This window comes from Peromyscus maniculatus, chromosome 2 (assembly GCF_049852395.1).
Source record: "Peromyscus maniculatus bairdii isolate BWxNUB_F1_BW_parent chromosome 2, HU_Pman_BW_mat_3.1, whole genome shotgun sequence".
Lineage (NCBI taxonomy): Eukaryota > Metazoa > Chordata > Mammalia > Rodentia > Cricetidae > Peromyscus > Peromyscus maniculatus.
Window position 1 is genome coordinate 163,358,052 of NC_134853.1, and position 9,180 is coordinate 163,367,231.

The 9,180-nt window shown below is 41.9% G+C and overlaps 1 pseudogene; it reads right to left on the minus strand.

Annotated features, from left to right (window-relative positions):
- Nucleotides 1-6,849: 6,849 nt before the first annotated feature.
- LOC143271713 (crooked neck-like protein 1 pseudogene) lies at nt 6,850-8,923 on the minus strand (annotated as a pseudogene).
- Nucleotides 8,924-9,180: the final 257 nt, after the last annotated feature.

Sequence of the window (9,180 nt, forward strand, 5' to 3'; positions counted from 1 at the left end):
TTGGAAAATTGAAATATGTACACCACACTATCGATACTTATTCAGGATTTCAATGGGCAACTGCTTTGAGTTCTGAAAAAGCTGATTCTGTAATCACTCATTTGCTAGAAGTTATGGCCATCATGGGTATACCTGCACAAATCAAAACTGACAATGCTCCATCATATGTCTCTGTTAAAATGAAACAGTTTTTTGCTTATTACAATATAAAGCATATTACAGGCATACCACATAATCCTACAGGTCAAGCAGTTATAGAAAGATCAAACAGAACTCTAAAGGATATGCTAAATAAACAGAAATGGGTAACAAAAACCCCCAGAAATAGACTGCATAATGCTCTTCTAACTTTGAATTTTCTGAATGCCAATGAGAAAGGAACAACAGCTGCAGAGAGACATTGGATAATAGAAAAAACTACAGAATTAAATCAGCCTATATACTTTAAGGATGTGCTGACCTCAGAATGGAAACCAGGGTATGTATTACATTGGGGACAAGGTTTTGCTTTTGTTTCTACAGGAGAAGATAAGCTGTGGGTACCGTCAAAATTGATAAAGGTTCGATTTGAACAAGAGAGACCTCTTAATTGAGGAGGTGATAATTCATTAACCAGCATGAACATCCAATTTAAACTAACTTGTATCAATAAAACATGCCTTTTCATTTAATCAGATAATAACTTGCCAAAAAGGAAACATCCCCAAAATTAGTCTTGGGGAAAGGTTTTTGTTTTTATCTTTTAGGAGAATGAAGGTTAAGGAATCTGAAGAACACTGGACAAATGAGACAACTGAAGAAAAGGGACAAATCATCTATCCCAAGAAACAGAGTGAAACGGTGTATGGGTATATATTATCTAAAAAAATTTTATGTCTTCCTAAATGTTTGTTTCTGCTTTTCTCTAATGATTTAACACTCTTGGTTTTCTAATAGTCCCAGTTCAATTAAAATTTAAAGCTGACTTTGGAGTTGGAGAATGGCTCTCTCCTTCTTTAAAATCAAGCATGTTGTTAAAAGGAAAATGCAAACTCCCTGTATCATGCCAGAATAAGACCCATCTTCTGCTATGGTACAGGACAAAAGCAAAATTAATTAAGGGACTATTCTATTACTAATCTCAACTCTTTGATTCTATTCTGATTCTTTAAACTTTTCTCAAAGTATAAATTTTATATCAAAATTTACAAGATTAATATATATATATACATTTTAAACTTTGTTAAGATATGAATGGTCACATAGAGTACTAACTAATTCTAGAAAAAAGGCTAGCTGCATATATATGTTTTTGTGTTCGAGTCTCTTATCAGTTTTCTGCAGGAAATCACGGCCTGGCCTAACATCAACTGAAGTCTCCAGAAAGAAGATGGGGCCCCACAACAACAACAATTCCACGTGGACAATAATAATATCATTAAGCTGACAAACATCATCCACAGATCAGCTTTGAACTACAAGATGCTCAGAGCAAATTTGAGATGACTAGCTGAGATGATCCAGTCTCAAAGACTACTTGAATAAGGACTTGAGATAAACCCTCAACTTTGGCATTATACACAGACTGGATAATGAAGGATATAGTTACCTCTCCTAGAATTTGACAATTAACCTAAAATTTTTCTTTCAGGATAAAGAAAACTTCGCCCATACCCAGCAGGAAGCAATTTTAAGAATACGACGCCCACATTCCCAAAGAGGTGGTGTGGGGCGGGTTGTTTTTTGGTCTTTTTAATGGGTTTTGGGTCTGGGATAATTTTCAGTATTTAGGGGGGTTGGTTACAAGTTATTGTCAAGGGTTAGGAAAAAGGCTAAGCAAAGGAGATTAGATTTAAAGTTCTTGTTAAAAAAAAAAAGAGAAAGAAAGAAAAGAAAAAGACAATTACTAGTTTTAAATACTTTACATTGGATTGAATTGTTTTATATTGTACACAAATTTGAAACTGATATTGTTAGAAAATGCTATATGTATATTTCTAATTGTATTTATTCCATCCATTTAACAATGTAATGCAAATTTCTGATCCTTGAATGTTATTATTATCAACTATTAGGATATAAAGAAATGAAAGCTAATAGTTAGACATTATCATAGAACTTGTAGTCATATTAGATATGTTTTAAAAATTGAGCAGAGATGTTTTAGACAGGTCATCTTCAAACCCTTCAGAGATCTACAGAATATGGCATTTAAAATGTTTTAATAACTTAGAAAATTTTTCTTTTTTGAGACATGTTGGCTCCTGGCAGTACCAATCTACTTTAGAGAAAATATGGGCATTGAAGAAACTGCATATGGAGTCAACTTTCATTCTGGCAAAAGTTAACCACTGGACAACAAAGTATCCTCGAATCAACAGGACAAAATGGACAGACAGATCACGAAACAAGGGACTACTGATTCTTGCCAAAACAAGTGTGGTTATGGCTTTATCAAAAGGCATCTTCTGAGGCCAGGACAATATGGCCCCATCCCTGAAGTGGCCTTCGCATCCGGAAAAGGTACAGTGCCCTTTTCTTCGAAGGCAGCTTAACAGGCAGAGGGCCGATGGATTCTGTTGTACAATGGAACAGCAGCTGAAAGCTCATGCCTCTCAAAAGTAGACTGGCATTTAATAGAGGGATGTGGAGAAGAAGGGGATGCTGAGATGAAGCCATATATACACAGCCAAGAAGAATGGACAGCTGAATTAAAAAACGGTCAACAATTTCCAGAATTTAAAATCCTGAATCATGACAGGACACTAGTGGAATTCAGGTGTTTCTGGTACGTGGAGTGCTCTCACCCAATGTGAGGTTGAACTGTTGACCTTGTATACATCCTACTTCACAAATGAGTCTGTCAGATACACTAAGCCTATAGGCTGAAGATGATGCCCCAACACTGTGGAGAAACCTCAGGTGACTGCCCAGGCAGCTGGCTGTTTCTGTCAACTCACAAAATTTTTTGGAAGTTGCTTGCATGCACTTCCTGTTTTTATTTTTGTTAGCTAATTATTCCCTTCTTGGGTCTCTGAGGGAGTTGAAGATTAGTTAGTTATGGTTGAAGATTAGTTAGTTATAGTTGAAAATTAATTAGGATAGAAAGTGCATTAGATACATCTTGGATTTACCAAAATAGGATAGATAATGGAATTATTTTCTCTGATTTGTCAAATACCTGTTTAGGTATTTATTACTTGTATATATTGTATATAGTTATTGTACTTTTGTATATAGTTTTTTTTTTGTTAGTTATAACCTTTTGCTTTTTTTCTTTTTATTAAAATAGAAAAGGGGAAATGTGGTGGTAATCTAATTGTACTGAATTATTATTTTGATTGTATGTTAATAAATAAAGTTGTCTGGGGGTCAGAGCTATTAGAGCCATAGCAAGAGTGTGGCGGTGGTGGCACACGCCTTTAATCCCATAGATATCTGTGTGTTCAGGGTCAGAGCTATTAGAGCAATAGCAAGAGTGTGGCGGTGGTGGCACACGCCTTTAATCCCATAAGATCTCTGTGTGTTCAGGGATACAGTCAGCATTGGAGACATATGCCTTTAAGACCTAGGGGGCTGTACATTCAGACAGTGACGAGGCAGTCATGTGTTTGGGTTTACAACCAATGAGAAGGCAGAACAACATACTATAAAAAAACGAACCGACAGGAAGTAGGTCTCTTTTCGCGAAGCTGGGACAGCAGGAAGAAGGGTGAGATTTTAGCTCTGAGCTCTGACTTCTTGGCTTTCTCTTTTACATTGTTTCTGTGTTTCTTATTTAATAAGACGGTTGGTTACATCAACATTCTCGTGCCCCCCTTGTTTCATACCTTCTGCATCCTAGAACTTTCACAGTGAAAAATGACCCAAAATTCCCTGTTCTTGGGCATTTTATACACTTCAGTTCATGAAAACCCAGTCAAAGAGCTAGAGAGAGATTCTCTTGGAGAGATGGCTCAGATGTTAACAGGGCTTGCTGTTCTTTCTGGGGACCAGCGTTTGATTTCAGCACCCTGAAACTCTTGGAACAGTTCCAGATTATCTTGACACCACCCTTTCTTTTTCTGTATTCTGGGAGCACTTGCTGTCTTTTACATCTACATACACACCCCACATGTAATCTGGATATGCCTTTGATTTATTATCATTGAGTGTGTATGGGAGTCTGTATGCCCTTCTGTGCCATTGTAACAATGTGGAGGTCAGAAGATTCTCTCTCTCTCTCTCTCTCTCTCTCTCTCTCTCTCTCTCTCTCTCTCTCTCTCTTTTCCTCTGTCTATCCCACCCCTGTGAGATGTGGTCTCATACACAGCTCTGGCCATCCTAGAACTCATTATGTACACCAGGCCAGCTAAGAACTCCCAGAAATCCACATGCCCCTGCCTCCCATGTGCTGGGATTAAAGACACTTGCCACCATGCCTGCCTTCAGAGGATGACTTTCAATGGTCAGTTTCTTTTTCCACGGGAGATTCTGGGCATCACACTAAGGTCTTTCGGTTGATGTAGCAAACTCTCATGCATTGAGCCACCACAGTGTTCCACAACCTGACTGTCTGTCTAAGCTCAAGATTAAATGAAGTCTTTCCCAGCCAACACTCTGAATGCTGTGGCCATATGTCAGTAATACTCAGTCCCAGCTCATGGAGTGGTTCATCAACATACTCCTGGACTTACTATATCCCTGACATTCATCACTTAATGATGGCACATTTGATGCTATCCATTCCATGGGCCATCTGGAACTCCATGTGGATGAGCATCGTGGGGATTGAGAACACTGATCCCTCCTCCCTGGGACTGGAAGTCAGTGCTGGATTAGAGGACCTGTGACTCAAATGGTCCATTTGAGGCAGAGTCTCAGAGGAGTCTTTGAAGCCCTCTACAGTGATGGAGGCTGCACTCACTTGCTGGATTCAGTGTCCTGCCATCTGGTCCATAGATGGTGATTCAGTGACCCATAAGGAATCTAGTTCATCCTCTGCTAATATCCAGGGCTAAGACCAGCCGAGGTGGCACAATAAACATTCCTTTATATTCTCTAGATGAAAACTATTAACTATTTGTTTGGGTGAGATACGGAAAAATGGAAATAAAAGCAATGTTGACATTTGGATTTGAGATGAGTATGATTGTGTAGGCTTGTAAGGTGAAGCCAACCAGATCAGGTGTTCCAGGCCAGCTGGGATAAAATGGGGAGGTCCAGGCAAGTTTGGACTTTAGTGAGAATGGTGTCAAAGGGCAGGACAGCAGCTTCTGGAATAAGAGAATTCCAGCTAGAGAATTTTGGATCAATGCTGAGCCTCTCTGGAAGAGGGCTTCCAGGTGTGTGGAACTGCTCCTGGGGCATGCATGCAGCAATCGCTAAAGGAATCTTTCCCTCTTCCCACAGGCATGGGAAGAAAGTCCAATCTGTATCTCAGGGTGAAGGATGCTAAGGAGTAAAAGTGAGCTTTGTGGCTGTCTCTCTGAGGAAGTGGAAGTTCTCATGTTTTGTGTGTGCGTGTGTTTTTTTTTTTGTTTTGTTTTTTTTTTTTTGTTGGTTTTTTTTTTTTTTGGTTTTTTGAGACAGGGTTTCTCTGTGTAGCTTTGCGCCTTTCCTGGAACTCACTTGGTAGCCCAGGCTGGCCTCGAACTCACAGAGATCCGCCTGGCTCTGCCTCCCGAGTGCTGGGATTAAAGGCGTGCGCCACCACCGCCTGGCTTGTTTTTGTTTAATATGATACCCTTTATATATACTAGATGACCTCAACCACAGGACATCTCGGTACTGGGTCTCCTGAGTGCTGTAATGAATGGTGTGCATGACCACAGGTGACAGAAGAGCTCCTGCCAAGCACGTGGGAAGCCCTTGATGCTGTCCTTAGCACCATGGAATGGTACCCAAAGAAAGGATGGAAAAAAAGATCCCAAGACAAAAGCCAAGGTGGTGTCTGAAGTACTGAATAAGAATAGTCTGAGTGCTGGGAGCTCCTCTCTAATCTCAGACAGTGTGGGAACTACAGGAGCTGACTAGGGGAACATGCATCAGAATGTCTGGGTGGAGCTGGACTTGGGAGAGCACCACCAACACTCATCAGCTAGGAGGATCTAGAATTCAACCTTAGCCAGGGCTCCATGGTCAAACCTAAAATCAAAAGTCAAAGAAAAAGGAAACGAACCCAGTGTCTGAAAAATCCACGGAAGCCTAAGGAGTGAGCATATATTACACAGGTCATTGTATTAACAGGATAAAATTTATTTTTTAAATACAAAATAACCACATAGCATTTTAAATTTAAACAGTCAGTCACATTCTGTACATTCACGATAGTGTACAATCGCCTCCCTCCAGTTGTAAAATATGGTCGGTCCTCTTCCCGAAAAGGGATCTTCCTCGAAGCACTCTTTCCCTCTCCCCTCACTCCCTAGTCCTGACAAGCATAATCCACTCTCTTGGGATCTGCCTCTTCTGGACAGTTACTGTACACGGAATCACAATGCACAACTTGGTCGATCTGTTTCTCTCACTTTCTATACTGTAATCAGAGTTTAGCCTTGTACCAGTGTGTATCATCACTTCACTTTGATGTCTAAACATTGTCTCATTGTAGGGAAATGTCATGGCTTATAAATTATCTGTCATACACTGATGGGCATGTGAGTCCACAGGCCATAGAAAACTCATTTTCATGTAGGCTAGGAGCAGGAGGGGTGAACACAAGAATCTAAGGTGTTCTATCGACATTTAAACACTTGTCGACATAGTGTTTAAAAAAATAATTAGAAAGGTAGCTATCAAAGATCACTCCTTACTGTGTAAATATATAAAAAATTTCAGAAATCAAAGTTCTAAATGATTCATTTCTATTAAAAAAAAAAATTCCAACATTTAAAAAGATGAGGATTCACTCTAACCAATGTCCTTATCTGGATCCTATTGGGCAGCTTCTTTTTCTTGTTGCCGTTTCTTCCAAAGCTTGGCCATTGCCAGAAACTTGAGGTTAGGCTGGTTGGCAGCATCCTCTGGAAAGATGTAACCATGGTATTCTTCCCAGCCGGCATCAGACCCATCTTGGGCCTGGACCTTTCTCCTCTTCTTGACCTTTTCTGGCATGAGTTTGTCTACTCTTTCCTTGTCTGATACTGTTCCAAATTCATCTTCAAACGCTCGCCAGGATTCCAGCAACTTAAGTCTCTCTTCTTTCTCTTCATGCTTTCTCATGGTTCTGTTCGCCTCTTGATGAATCTGTCTGCATTTAGTCACACCTGCTTCTTTGCCTGAGGATAACTCAAAGCGAGCCAAACTGATCCATACCTTGACATCCTGTGTTCGCTGAAGCAGTTGTCGGTGAAGGTTTCGTGCCCTTTCCGTTTCTTCCTGCTTAGTCTCAAAATGGATATATGATGTCCAAAGGACCTCTGGCATGTCTAAGCTTGGCTGGCTGATGGCTAATTCGTAGATGGCCCGGGCTCTATCGATATCACCAAGGATTGTCTCTAATTCTGCAAACTTAATCCATGAGGTACAACTTTCAGGTCCAAATTCCAAGAACATCTCATAAATCTTGCGGCATCTGTCAAATTCTCCAAGCTGTAGTTCCAGTTCTATATAGCCTTTGAATAACTTGTTCTTTGGACAATTGCCTATGGAAGTCCCCAAAGCTCTTCTGGCCAGTGGCAGATTTTTTGTGTCGTATTTCAAACTGTGCGTAATATAACCACATTTTGGCAAAGGTGAACTTTTTATGAGGAATTAGTGCCAAAGAGGCTTGATAGACCTGTCTTGTCCTCTCAGGATCCTTGGCTTCCAGCTCTTCATAGAATGCATAGTTGATCCAGAGATAGATGTAGCGCTTCCAATGCCTCTTCTCCTGGATGGGCGGCACGTTGGCAATGGCCCTCTCATAGACTTCCCGCACTGTGTCGGCCTCCGCCTCACTTTCCTCCAAGCGCAAGTAATCAAACCAGGCATCGTAATTGTACGGATTAGCCTTCACTTCTTCTTCATATTGGCATCTCCGTTTGCTCACGATGATATCTTCAACAGCCCTGCAGTCCCCAAACTTCTTCTCAAAGACGGTATAGTTTTTCCAGAGTTCTTGCGCCCCTTGTTTTGAAATTCTAGCCAGGGCATATTTGTAGATAACTCGTACCCTCTCCAATTCTTTCAGGTTTTCCTCGAATTTGGCAAAGGCCGCATACAGGTGTGCGTCCATATGCTCCTCTCCAAAGAACTCCACTGCTCTCTCGTAGACTTGCCGCGCATGGGCAAAAGAAGCATGCTTCTCTTCTAATCGGGCAGACTTGACCCAGTTCTTCACAGCAGGGTGCACGAGCACAAAGCGTTCATAAAGGGTACGGGCCCGCTCCACCTCTTTGTGTCTCAGCTCAAAGCTGATGTAGGAGTGCCAGGCCTGCTCCTCAGGCCGCCATTCCATCCAGCGCTCAAACACTTGACGGGCACCGGCCACATTGCCCAACATCTCCTCCATGGATGTGTACCTGTGCCAGAACTCACTGACTCGGGGCAGAGTTGTTAGGGCTCGCTCCCAGATATTTCGGGCATGGTTCACCTGGCGGTTCTTCATTTCCATTTCTCCATACCTCAGCCAGAGTGGAATACTCCCATAGTCTACATCCAAGGCACGCTCGTATATGGACCGAGCCCTTGGGATTTCCTTGAGACTTTCTTCCCACTGGGCATATTTGATCCAGCTACAAATCACAGTCCTGTTTTTTCTTATGTTATCTTCAAAAGTCTTCCTCTTCCCAAGTTTGTAATCATTGAGCTCCTCTTCATCTGTGATCTTCTGCTGAGGCGGGGGTGGAAGGAGCTCGAGTTCTCTCTCTTTAACCTCTCTTAAGAGCTGCTCTGCAGTTAGCTGTACCTCAGCTGGCACTTTGTATTTCACCTTGGCCACTTTGGGAATCCTCTGTTTCCCTGCCGCTGTAGAGGACCCCATGTCTGGGGCCGCTGAACCGGAGTAACCCCGACACCAACACACGCGCGCGCGCGCACACACACACACACACACACACACACACACACACACACCACACACACCACACCACACCGCTGGACCTCAGAAATGGGCTTCAAAAACCAGCCAACACCAGAGAGCCGGCCCGGGACAAACTAGATCCCCAAACAGAGGCCCACGCCTTTAATCCCAGCACTGGGAAGGCAGAGGCAAGAGGATCTCTGAGTTTGAGACCAACC